The following is a 12,913-nucleotide window of genomic DNA, read 5'->3' as shown; positions in this document are numbered from 1 at the left end:
AATGTCCTTCTATATACAATATAATGTAATATACTTTAATATAATATACTGTCCTCCCTCCAGAGCCCATTGTCTCCTTCTCATCGTCTCCCAGCAAAACAAGAAATCGATGTTCCTCCTCTTCTCCTGTAACTGTGAGACTGATAACCTGCCGTATTCACATCCATACTGCTTGTTCATCAACAGAAACGTTTGGACAAAAAGGCGCTTTCCAACAATCATTCAGGACTAAACTGCCGTCAATGATCCGCCTCACCACAACAGAGGAATGTTGTGTCTGTGGGCCTAAAGGCGGAGCACCACAGGGAGCGTTGTGTGGACCCTCTTTCATACGAGGAGAGGCCTGAAGGATCGATGGTCTCACTCTAGACCTCCTCCACTCAGCCCCCCCTCTGTGAGCTCCATTTCCTCTCCTGCAATCTGCCCTCCCTCATCTCTGCTCCTCGTTCTCCAGCTGTCTCATCTTCTTCCCCTCACTTCATTTCTCTGCCGCTCTCTATCTCTTTAGGCTTGTAGACGACGTATATATATCAGAATAGAGAAAAGGCTCCGTTTCATTTCCCAGGTTCCTGAGGGGGCCGATCCAATCGTCGCCTGCTGGTGAGGGTGACAGTGACATCTGAAGGTACTCTCCCACTGGAAGCCTGTCTCTAAAGCTGCTCCCGTCCGTCTCCATCCTCCTCACCGTCTCGGGAGTGAAGGAGTATCTTTCTAGTGTGGTTGGAGATGTTTATCATATGTGCAGACGTACAGAGGTGTATGATGATAGGCTGCCGGCAGACACTCCAGGGAAGTATTAAGCCTGTATGCAGATGCTCTGCACACAGTAATGGATGTGCATGAACGCTGCATCGTCACAGGCGGAGCGCTGTGTGTTATATTTTACAGGGAGGCTGTCTAAAGGAATGTACCCTCTGATTTCCCAGTAAGGTGAGGCCCGGTGGGACTCTGAACCTCATTAAGGTGTTGCCACACAGTGGCGGGCTGATCTGATGAGAAGATGCTGAAATGCAGCATTTGCATATCTTCATGAGAGGAAACAGCAGCCAATCAAACTACAACCCTTAATCTTCCAAAGAACTCCTGAAGAACCAGCCTTTGACCTTCTTAAACATGGTCCTCACCGTGGTTGCTAGGCAACCAGCAGCTGTTTCCCCCCTGATTCCGGTCGTTATGTTGAGCTGAGCTAACTCTGCCTGCTGCTGTTTCATATTTAACATTGGACAGTCATTTAACTCCCAGCATGAGAGCAGTTAAGCACATTTTAAAACCAGTGTACGACGTGTGAAACTGGGTCACCGGTGCCGGCAGCATCGTGCCCCTGCAAGCGTTCATAGTCCAGACCGTTCAAGGAGCAAGTCTCACTGGTGTTACCAAGTATTCCATCAGTGTTCTCCTTCCACTATCAGGGAGGTTATATGTGGGCAAAATGAATAACACAGCAGGACCTGAAACCAACCACAGCCATAGATCTCATGGTGAGAATCCTCCGAGGACGGGAGCTTTGTTGTTGGGTTGTCGACGACACTAAATATATTCCATGTAGCAGGCCGAGCGTGTTTATCCAGCCTTCCAAGCCTTGAATCTTACAAATGACTACAGGCGGAAACTCTCTGGGGAAACCAACAACCCCCACACAAACAACCATCACACAAACAACCACCACACAAACAACCACCACACAAACAACCACCACACAAACAACCACCACACAAACAACCACCACACAAACAACCACCACACAAACAACCATCACACAAACAACCACCACACAAACAACATCACACAAACAACATCACACAAACAACCACCACACAAACAACCACCACACAAACAACATCACACAAACAACATCACACAAACAACCACCACACAAACAACCACCACACAAACAACCACTACACAAACAACCACCACACAAACAACCATCACACAAACAACCATCACACAAACAACCACCACACAAACAACCACCACACAAACAACATCACACAAACAACCACCACACAAACAACATCACACAAACAACCACCACACAAACAACCACCACACAAACAACATCACACAAACAACCACCACACAAAACACATCACACAAACAACCATCACACAAACAACCACCACACAAACAACATCACACAAACAACCTCCACACAAACACCATCACACAAACAACCACCACACAAACAACCACCACACAAACAACCACCACACAAACAACCATCACACAAACAACCACCACACAAACAACCACCACACAAACAACCACCACACAAACAACCACCACACAAACAACATCACACAAACAACCACCACACAAACAACCACCACACAAACAACCACCACACAAACAACCACCACACAAACAACCACCACACAAACAACCTCCACACAAACAACCATCACACAAACAACCACCACACAAACAACCACCACACAAACAACCACCACACAAACAACCTCCACACAAACACCATCACACAAACACCCGCCACACAAACAACTGCCACACAAACAACCTCCACACAAACAACCACCACACAAACAACCTCCACACAAACACCATCACACAAACAACCACCACACAAACAACCGCCACACAAACACCATCACACAATCAACATCACACAAACAACCTCCACACAAACAACATCACACAAACAACCACCACACAAACAACTGCCACACAAACAACCATCACACAAACACCCGCCACACAAACAACTGCCACACAAACAACCTCCACACAAACAACATCACACAAACAACCACCACACAAACAACATCACACAAACAACCACCACACAAACAACCGCCACACAAACACCATCACACAATCAACATCACACAAACAACCTCCACACAAACAACCACCACACAAACAACCACCACACAAACAACCGCCACACAAACAACCACCACACAAACAACATCACACAAACAACCACCACACAAACAACATCACACAAACAACCACCACACAAACAACCGCCACACAAACACCATCACACAATCAACATCACACAAACAACCTCCACACAAACAACCACCACACAAACAACCACCACACAAACAACCTCCACACAAACAACCACCACACAAACAACCTCCACACAAACAACCACCACACAAACAACCACCACACAAACAACATCACACAAACACCATCACACAATCAACATCACACAAACAACCTCCACACAAACACCATCACACAAACAACCACCACACAAACAACCACCACACAAACAACTGCAACACAAACAACCACCACACAAACAACATCACACAAACAACCACCACACAAACAACCACCACACAAACAACCACCACACAAACAACCGCCACACAAACACCATCACACAATCAACATCACACAAACAACCTCCACACAAACACCATCACACAAACAACCACCACACAAACAACCACCACACAAACAACCGCAACACAAACAACCACCACACAAACAACATCACACAAACAACATCACACAAACAACCACCACACAAACAACATCACACAAACAACATCACACAAACAACCACCACACAAACAACATCACACAAACAACATCACACAAACAACCGCCACACAAACAACTGCCACACAAACACCATCACACAAACCACATCACACAAACAACATCACACAAACAACCACCACACAAACAACATCACACAAACAACATCACACAAACAACCGCCACACAAACAACTGCCACACAAACACCATCACACAAACCACATCACACAAACACCATCACTAGGGATGTCCCGATCCGATATTTGGATCGGATCGGCCGCCGATATTAGCAAAAAATGCATATCGATATCGGATCGGCCTGCACGGGAAAATCCCGATCCGGACTCCCGATCCAGTTTTTTTTTTCAAAACTCCGGTCCGTGTTTTCCAGCGCACCGACGTAGGTAATCCATTCCAGTTTTTTTCCGTTTTTCCCCAAAGTCCGGTCCGCGTTTTCCAGCACACCTAGCGCACACCTCGCGACCTGTCCATTAGGAGCGCCTCCGCGCAACACAGTAGACTTGCTCCGCAATACGCTCGGCCGCAACAATCCTCGCACGCTCCCGCTACGTTCTTCTTGGTGTATTTTACGCGCTTGATGTTGTTCTGATGCAGCTCTGCCTCGTTAAACCACCACGATGTCGCTTTCTACTTTGAAAACACGGAGTTGACACTGTATTTTGATAAGCTGTTGCACTCTTCAGACTCGTGGTGTGAGCGGAATCGGACCGGTACCGGAACCGGACCGGCTTCCGCGCTGCCTGCTCGCACAGATCCGCTCGTGCGCACATGCGCTGATGCAGGCCGAGTGTTGTCGATAAATATATGCACTCCTTCAAAACAGCATCAAGCCATATTGTGTGTGTAGTATTAGGACGTGATGACGTCTGTGGGGGAGGATTGTTTTTGATAAGATGTGGAACTCTGAGTTAACCTATTTCTACCTGAATTTCTATGAACTATTAAGCTGTTGAGTAAACCTATAACTTATATTTTACTTGATAAAATAAGACAATATATACACTCATATGTCGTTATAATGTTTTATAACGTATAAAAGTATCTGTAGCTATTAATGTGATGCTCATCATTTTCCAGCCATATTTTTCCAGCCCCTTAATAAGTCACTCTCTCCTTGAATCCTTGAAAACCTTGAATACACTCTGGTTGAACAAAAATGTTGAATGCAAATATAATAATTGCAGAATTGCAGACTGCTTGTTGTGCCACCTGACTTAATCCAACTGCACTAATACACCATCCCACGCGTCTCGTCTGTTTAGGGTTTTTTCGGTGGGTACCACCGGGCCTGAAAAAAATTCTAGGGGAAACACTGATGTCCCACTAAGAATTTAAAGTTATTGATAAAAATGTCAGCTGTGTGGGATTATTTTACCCTAAAAGACGAAAATGCGGAGTGCAATACTTGCCACAATAAAGTCAAGCGTGGTGGTAAAGCTGTAAGATTGACTATTTATTATTTAGTCTATTTTGTGTTTATTAAACCCTGATAAGAATAAACAGGTCAGCTTCTCATTACCAACCATTGTGGATTATTCAAACTAACGTAATTAAGTTGGCTAGTTGTTCTTAAGAGTAAAACCCTTTTCAACATGAGTCTGACAACAAATTAAGTAAATATCTTTAATCTTTAATACATGCTTGGATCGGCCGGTATCGGTATCGGCCGATACTAAAAGCTACAATATCGGTATCGGATCGGAAGTGCAAAAAGCTGGATCGGGACATCCCTAACCATCACACAAACAACCGCCACACAAACACCATCACACAATCAACATCACACAAACAACCACCACACAAACAACATCACACAAACAACCGCCACACAAACAACCACCACACAAACACCATCACACAAACAACCTCCACACAAACACCATCACACAAACAACCACCACACAAACAACACCACACCAACAACCGCCACACAAACAACCATCACACAATCAACATCACACAAACAACATCACAAACAACCGCCACACAAACACCATCACACAAACAACCGCCACACAAACACCATCACACAAACAACCACCACACAAACAACCGCCACACAAACACCATCACACAAACAACCACCACACAAACAACACCACACCAACAACCGCCACACAAACACCCGCCACACAAACAACATCACACAAACAACATCACACAAACAACCGCCACACAAACAACCACCACACAAACAACAGCAGGAGTAGAAAGAAGAACTGTAACCAAATACACTGCATTCACCGGGCTGGAAAACAAAACTCCATCTCTGTGTTTGTGAGGCGTTCCAGGCCGGTGATTTGCAGGCAGGCAGACAGACAGGCAGGCAGGCAGACAGACAGACAGGCAGTCAGACAGGCAGACAGACAGCCACAAGATCTGTCAGAGAGAGTGCCCAGCATCGTGACGCATTTTGCCCAGCCACATGTCCCCTCTCCATGGGCCAGCGCCCAGCAGGATGGGGGGGGGGGGGGTGAGCCTGTCCATGAGTTTGTGTATTTCAGTGTGTGGGTGTGTGTGTGTGTGTGTGTCTCCATATGTATGTATGAGGATGGGGGGGTGAGCGGCGTGAAAGCTGCCAGCGTGTCCCTCCCTCCTCGGGGCCGGTGGTGGGCGAGCCAGGCCATACTGAAGCCTGCAGGCCACAGAGAGAGAGGTGGAGTTGGTGTGTGTGTGTGTGTGTGTGTGTGTGTGTGTGTGTGGATGGCATTGGGAGGGGGGGGGGGGGGGGGTTCATAAATATGCCCCCAGCATGAGCTCTCCCTGCCTGTGACTCAACATCGCTGGTGGCATCAGTCAGCTTGCCAAGCAAATCTGCTGCCGGCCCCCGGGGCTGTATGAAACCCGGTCCTGGGTGTGTGTGTGTGTGTGTGTGTGTGTGTGTGTGTGTGTGTGTGTGTGTGTGTGTGTGTGTGTGTGTGTGTGTGAGTGTGTGTGTGTGTTCTCTCTGCACCTGAGGAACATGGAAGGGATCTGTTGCTTCGTCAGTTCTCTTTCTAAATGTGACGGTGAGCTGCTGAAACTCTGGAGATCCAACAGGACGAAGCGTCCGTTTCCTTCTATGAACCCAAACTGAACAGTAAATAAAGTTTGTGTTTAGAACGACTACTGTTGACTCCATCGACCCATTCATCTCAGCTGGGCTGCAACAGCAACCATGACATTAATTAAACTGCTTATAATAATATTTGTATCTCTTAATTCTACTTCTAACCGACTGGAACCAGACGTATCCACTTGACCAGAACAAGGACCAGACCAAGGACCAGAACAGGGACCAGACCAAGGACCAGAACAAGGACTGGACCAGACCAAGGACCAGAACAAGGACCAGACCCCAAGGACCCCTGGCTGGGACTGGAATCAATCGAGCAGACGTACGATGGCGTTTGAGGTTTGCAGACACGGAACCTCCGACAACCTCCAAACCCTTCACTTATAAACCCTGTGTCTTCATACTCACGTTTTAATTTGGCTGATTTCATATTCATAATGAAACAAAAACCTCCTCCTAATATTTGCAGAAGGCTGCAGTCATTAATTAGAATAGTTGATTAAGGAGAGTCATTGTAGCAGTTAATTAGAAAGCGGTGGTGATAACCACCTGTTCCAACATGCAGATGGGGAGTCTGCCTGTCTGGGGTCTGCATGTCTGGAGTCTACATGTCTGGGTTCTGCATGTCTGCAGTCTATATGTCTGTAGTCTACATGTCTGGGGTCTACATGGCTGGGGTCTGCATGTCTGGAGTCTACATGTCTGGGTTCTGCATGTCTGCAGTCTACATGTCTGTAGTCTACATGTCTGGGGTCTACATGTCTGGGGTCTACATGTCTGTAGTCTACATGTCTGGGGTCTACATGTCTGACGTCTACATGTCTGGGGTCTACATGTCTGGGGTCTACATGTCTGGGGTCTACATGTCTGGGGTCTACATGTCTGTAGTCTACATGTCTGGGGTCTACATGTCTGGGGTCTACATGTCTGTAGTCTACATGTCTGGGGTCTGCATGTCTGCGGTCTACATGTCTGGGGTCTACATGCCTGGAGTCTACATGTCTGGAGTCTGCATGTCTGTAGTCTACATGTCTGGCGTCTACATGTTTGGAGTCTACATGTCTGGGGTCTGCATGTCTGGAGTCCACATGTCTGGAGTCTACATGTCTGGAGTCTACATGTCTGTAGTCTACATGTCTGTAGTCTACATGTCTGGAGTCTACATGTCTGGAGTCTACATGTCTGGGGTCTACATGTCTGTAGTCTTAATGTCTGGAGTCTACATATCTGGAGTCTACATGTCTGGAGTCTACATGTCTGAGGTCTACATGTCTGAGGTCTACATGTCTGGAGTCTACATGTCTGGAGTCTACATGTCTGGAGTCTACATGTCTGGGGTCTACATGTCTGGAGTCTACATGTCTGGAGTCTACATGTCTGGGGTCTACATGTCTGGGGTCTACATGTCTGGGGTCTACATGTCTGGAGTCTACATGTCTGGGGTCTACATGTCTGGAGTCTACATGTCTGGAGTCTACATGTCTGAGGTCTACATGTCTGGAGTCTACATGTCTGGAATCTACATGTCTGGGGTCTACATGTCTGGAGTCTACATGTCTGGGGTCTACATGTCGGGGGTCTACATGTCTGGAGTCTACATGTCTGACGTCTACATGTCTGACGTCTACATGTCTGGAGTCTACATGTCTGGAGTCTACATGTCTGGGGTCTACATGTCTGGGGTCTACATGTCTGAGGTCTACATGTCTGGAGTCTACATGTCTGGGGTCTACATGTCTGGAGTCTACATGTCTGGAGTCTACATGTCTGAGGTCTACATGTCTGGAGTCTACATGTCTGGAGTCTACATGTCTGGGGTCTACATGTCTGGGGTCTACATGTCTGGAGTCTACATGTCTGGGGTCTACATGTCTGGGGTCTACATGTCTGGAGTCTACATGTCTGACGTCTACATGTCTGAGGTCTACATGTCTGAGGTCTACATGTCTGGAGTCTACATGTCTGGAGTCTACATGTCTGAGGTCTACATGTCTGCAGTATTAATGTCTGGAGTCTACATGTCTGGGGTCTACATGTCTGGGGTCTACATGTCCGGAGTCTACATGTCTGACGTCTACATGTCTGGAGTCTACATGTCTGAGGTCTACATGTCTGCAGTATTAATGTCTGGAGTCTACATATCTGGAGTCTACATGTCTGGAGTCTACATGTCTGGAGTCTACATGTCTGGAGTCTACATGTCTGGGGTCTACATGTCTGACGTCTACATGTCTGAGGTCTACATGTCTGGGGTCTACATGTCTGGGGTCTACATGTCTGACGTCTACATGTCTGGGGTCTACATGTCTGGAGTCTACATGTCTGGGGTCTACATGTCTGACGTCTACATGTCTGACGTCTACATGTCTGAGGTCTACATGTCTGGGGTCTACATGTCTGGGGTCTACATGTCTGGAGTCTACATGTCTGGAGTCTACATGTCTGGGGTCTAGATGTCTGACGTCTACATGTCTGGGGTCTACATGTCTGGGGTCTACATGTCTGAGGTCTACATGTCTGTGGTCTACATGTCTGAGGTCTACATGTCAGGGGTCTACATGTCTGGGGTCTACATGTCTGCAGTCTACATGTCTGGGGTCTACATGTCTGGAGTCTACATGTCTGCAGTCTACATGTCTGGGGTCTACATGTCTGCAGTCTACATGTCTGGGGTCTACATGTCTGGAGTCTACATGTCTGCAGTCTACATGTCTGGGGTCTACATGTCTGCAGTCTACATGTCTGGGGTCTACATGTCTGGGGTCTACATGCCGGGGTCTTCGTCACAGAGATGCCCAACACACAGACGTAATTACCTGTCAAAAGTGAGCTGTGACTTCCTGGGAGTAAATGAAGTGATTAATATTCGTGGGGGGGTGATTAGATGTTAAGATATTCCCCGTCACTATTGCTTCTTTTATTACAGCGGCACAATGACGGGACATTACACACCGGCCACACAACGGACAGGACGGCCGGTATGTGTCTCTTTGTCTCTCTCTCTCTCGCTCTCTCTTTCCTGTCAAAAACACTTTGATTTCTTTCATGGCGACAGAATCTATTTCCTATTTCTCTCCTGCTGTTAGAAATGGTCTCACTGTGTTTTCGTCCTCGGATCCGTTCTTCCTCCAGGTTCCTGCCCCAGAGTCCTAATGATCGGGGATCGTCAACATAATGAGCTGCAGGAAGGAGGAAGGAGGCGCGGGGGACGAGGAGGACACACTCCTTCTCTCACAGACTCCACGTCCACACTGAAGTCACAATGCTAACTATGAAGCTAGGAGACGATAGCACGCTTCACACTGGACCACGGTGAAAAGAGCGCCTGTGTGTGACTGAGTGTGTGCATGTGTGTGTGACTGCGTGTGTGCATGTGTGTGTGACTGTGTGTGTGACTGTGTGTGTGCATGTGTGTGTGACTGCGTGTGTGCATGTGTGTGTGACTGCGTGTGTGTGTGTGAGAGGACTTTAGAGGAAGTTTGTCGATCAGGAAACCAACATGTTCCTCGGCGGTCCGGATGAGAATCAGAGTGAAGATGAAACAGAAACCTGAAAGACAAACTCAGAGCCTCGACGTCGCTCTGCTTCCTTTGAACACGACGACCGGAGCTTCAAACGCCTCCCAGATCTCTACCTCCGTCCCTCTGTGTGTGTGTGTGTGTGTGTGTGTGTGTGTGTGTGTGTGTGTGTCTTTCCGCTACGACACTCTGCAATCAGATGTGACACAGCGAAGGCTCGGATGACAGCTGGAAGACAAGGTCACACAGTCACCTACTTTTAACGAAGGACGTACGCGGCTCTTTCTGACAGGCCTCACACACACACACACACACACATCGTCACCGGGCGGGGAGCGTTCTGCAGACGGGGCCGTTCCTCGTGCCTCTGCAATCTCAGAAGCAATTACCTATTAAAATTTCATCCTTCCCATCTCCGAATGTTTAGGGGAAGATTAGAACTGCTGGGGAGGTAATTAAGCCTGCGAATGGTGAATCCAGAGCAGTGTGTGTGTGTGTGTGTGTGTGTGTGTGTGTTAGATCTGCCCACCTAAAGCTCTTTAGTGTGAGACCCAAACTGACAATTACAGTACAATATTGTCTGCATTGTTCAGTGCAATAATTCACCAGGATAAATACTGTTTTTACTCCGATTAAACTCTTCCTTAGAGGATATTAGATGAGACGGGGAGCGTGCTAATGGGAGCGTGCTAACGGGCAGCGTGCTAACGGGAGCGTGCTAACAGGAGTGTGCTAACAGACATGCGTGCTAACAGGAGATTGCTAACGGGAGCGTGCTAACAGGAGTGTGCTAACAGACCTGCTAGCTAACAGGAGCGTGCTAACAGGAGCGTGCTAACAGGAGCGTGCTAACGGGAGATCAGCTGCTGTTGATGTCACACTAAAGAGAATGCGTAGCAACCCCCCCTTCTTTGTCTCTTCAGCTCTTCGATGCTGGGCAGTTTCGGGACTCGAACACAGTCTCTGGGTTTGGAGACGACATGGAAGCCAGCCGGGACCCCCCACCTGGGGACTGGTGGTTCTGGTCATGGCGATGGCGTTTGCTTGTTCTCGGTCCTCATTCCTCCACAGACAGATGCATTCTGGGACACGTGACCGGGTCCTGCCAGACCAGATTTATCGATAGCAGTAATACGACAATCCAGCCATAAGCTATAATCAATTTGTAGTTAGTACTAAACATAGATTTTCCTGCACCATCCTGCACTTTATCTGGACGAAACTACCGACCATTCATCTCATCCCCGCCCGCCCCCCCACCCAGCCCCCTTAATGAGAAATCATCGTGCCCTTTCCTGACGGTTTATCATCCGTTAATCACGTGCAACTAGAATAACATTGGTCATATCCAGCAGATCCATTCATTCCTCTCCCCTCAAACCTGCCCCCACTGTGATGAATTGCCTTCTTCGAGAGGGGGGGGGGGGTGTCAACCAATCAGGTGGCTGAAGGAGGACAATCCCGCCGGATAGGTTAATAACATTCCACATGATTACCCCAACCCCCGAGGATGAGACGGTCCATGGGAGCAGATCCATAGCGCAAATAATCACTATTTCACCACTCAGGTGAGAGACCACCAAGACCACCACCCACCTCAAAGAGGAAGACCGGAACAGACCCCAATATAGACTGGAGTGGACCCCAACAAAGACTGGAACGGTCCCCAGCAAAGACTGGAGTGGACCCCAACATAGACTGGAACGGATCCCCAACATAGGCTGGAACGGATCCACAACATAGACCGGAACGGACCACAACATAGACTGGAACGGTCTCTAATAAAGACTAGAAGTCTCTTCCTACAATGGTTAGTTTCACTGGAAGGTTAACAGTGGTTGAGTGTAAGTGTTGTATCTATATATGTACGTGTATATATATATATATATATATATATATATATATATATATATATACTGTAAATACAGGGTTTCTGACTTGTGTGAAGTTGATACAGAAGGTTTTTGTACTGGTGGATGTTTATATGTGTGTGTAATGTTTTATATTTGATGTGGACAACAGGAAGATAAGTGACCACAGCTCTGGAAGCTAATGGGGATCTAGAATAAAGAACCTACCCCAACAAAGCCCGGAGCGGACCCCAACACCTACTGGAAGCATTACTCACCCCCCCTCCTGAAACCAAACTATGTAATGAATGCAACCTTTCTTTCTCTACGAGCTGAGCTCTCATCATGAAGTTGATGGTGTGTGTGGGCGTCATGCTTCATGCTGAGTAGGGTTATATCACCCCCCCAACACCACCACTTCCTTACATGGACACTTCCTGTCTTCCTGTCTGTTACAGGCGTCCCACCATACCAGTCTCAGTCCCGTTTCTGAGTCTCAGTCCCTTTAACTGTGATGTGACTGAGGTTCAAACTCATCCCATCTTGGATCTGCTTTCTGTTTGTGGCCAGAAAATATGATGCAACTGTCTCCGAACACTGCCGACTCCGGTCCGTGTGTGTGTGTGTGTGTGTGTGTGTGTGTGTGTGTGTGTATTCGTCTGTTTGATCTTCGGTGTTAGAACACAAAGCAGCTCGGTACTGTAGCAGCCCACGGGACGCAACCGAAATAGATGGCATTCATACGATGGTATTATACCACCACCCTTCAGACTCCCGCCCCCCCAATCCCCCCCCACACACACACCGTCACCACCACTTACACACACACACACACTCCCACTTCCCTTTTTCTCTCTCATTATATCATGTTGGTAGGAACCAAAATAAAATGGTGAATGAGGGTTGGAGATGGATGAGGATCTGGCCGGCGCCAGATCAAAGAAA

The 12,913-nt window shown here is 47.6% G+C and overlaps 1 protein-coding gene across 1 annotated transcript in view; it reads right to left on the bottom strand.

Moving 5' to 3' along the window:
- Positions 1-12,913, bottom strand: part of shisa9a (shisa family member 9a) — a 38,745-nt gene that overhangs the window by 23,958 nt on the left and 1,874 nt on the right. The window lies entirely within an intron of this gene.

Source organism: Eutrigla gurnardus, assembly GCF_963514095.1.
Source record: "Eutrigla gurnardus genome assembly, chromosome: 22".
In the NCBI taxonomy this organism is placed as follows: Eukaryota; Metazoa; Chordata; class Actinopteri; order Perciformes; family Triglidae; genus Eutrigla; species Eutrigla gurnardus.
The sequence above is the reverse complement of the archived record's forward strand: the minus strand, read 5'-3'. Positions and strand labels throughout refer to the sequence as shown.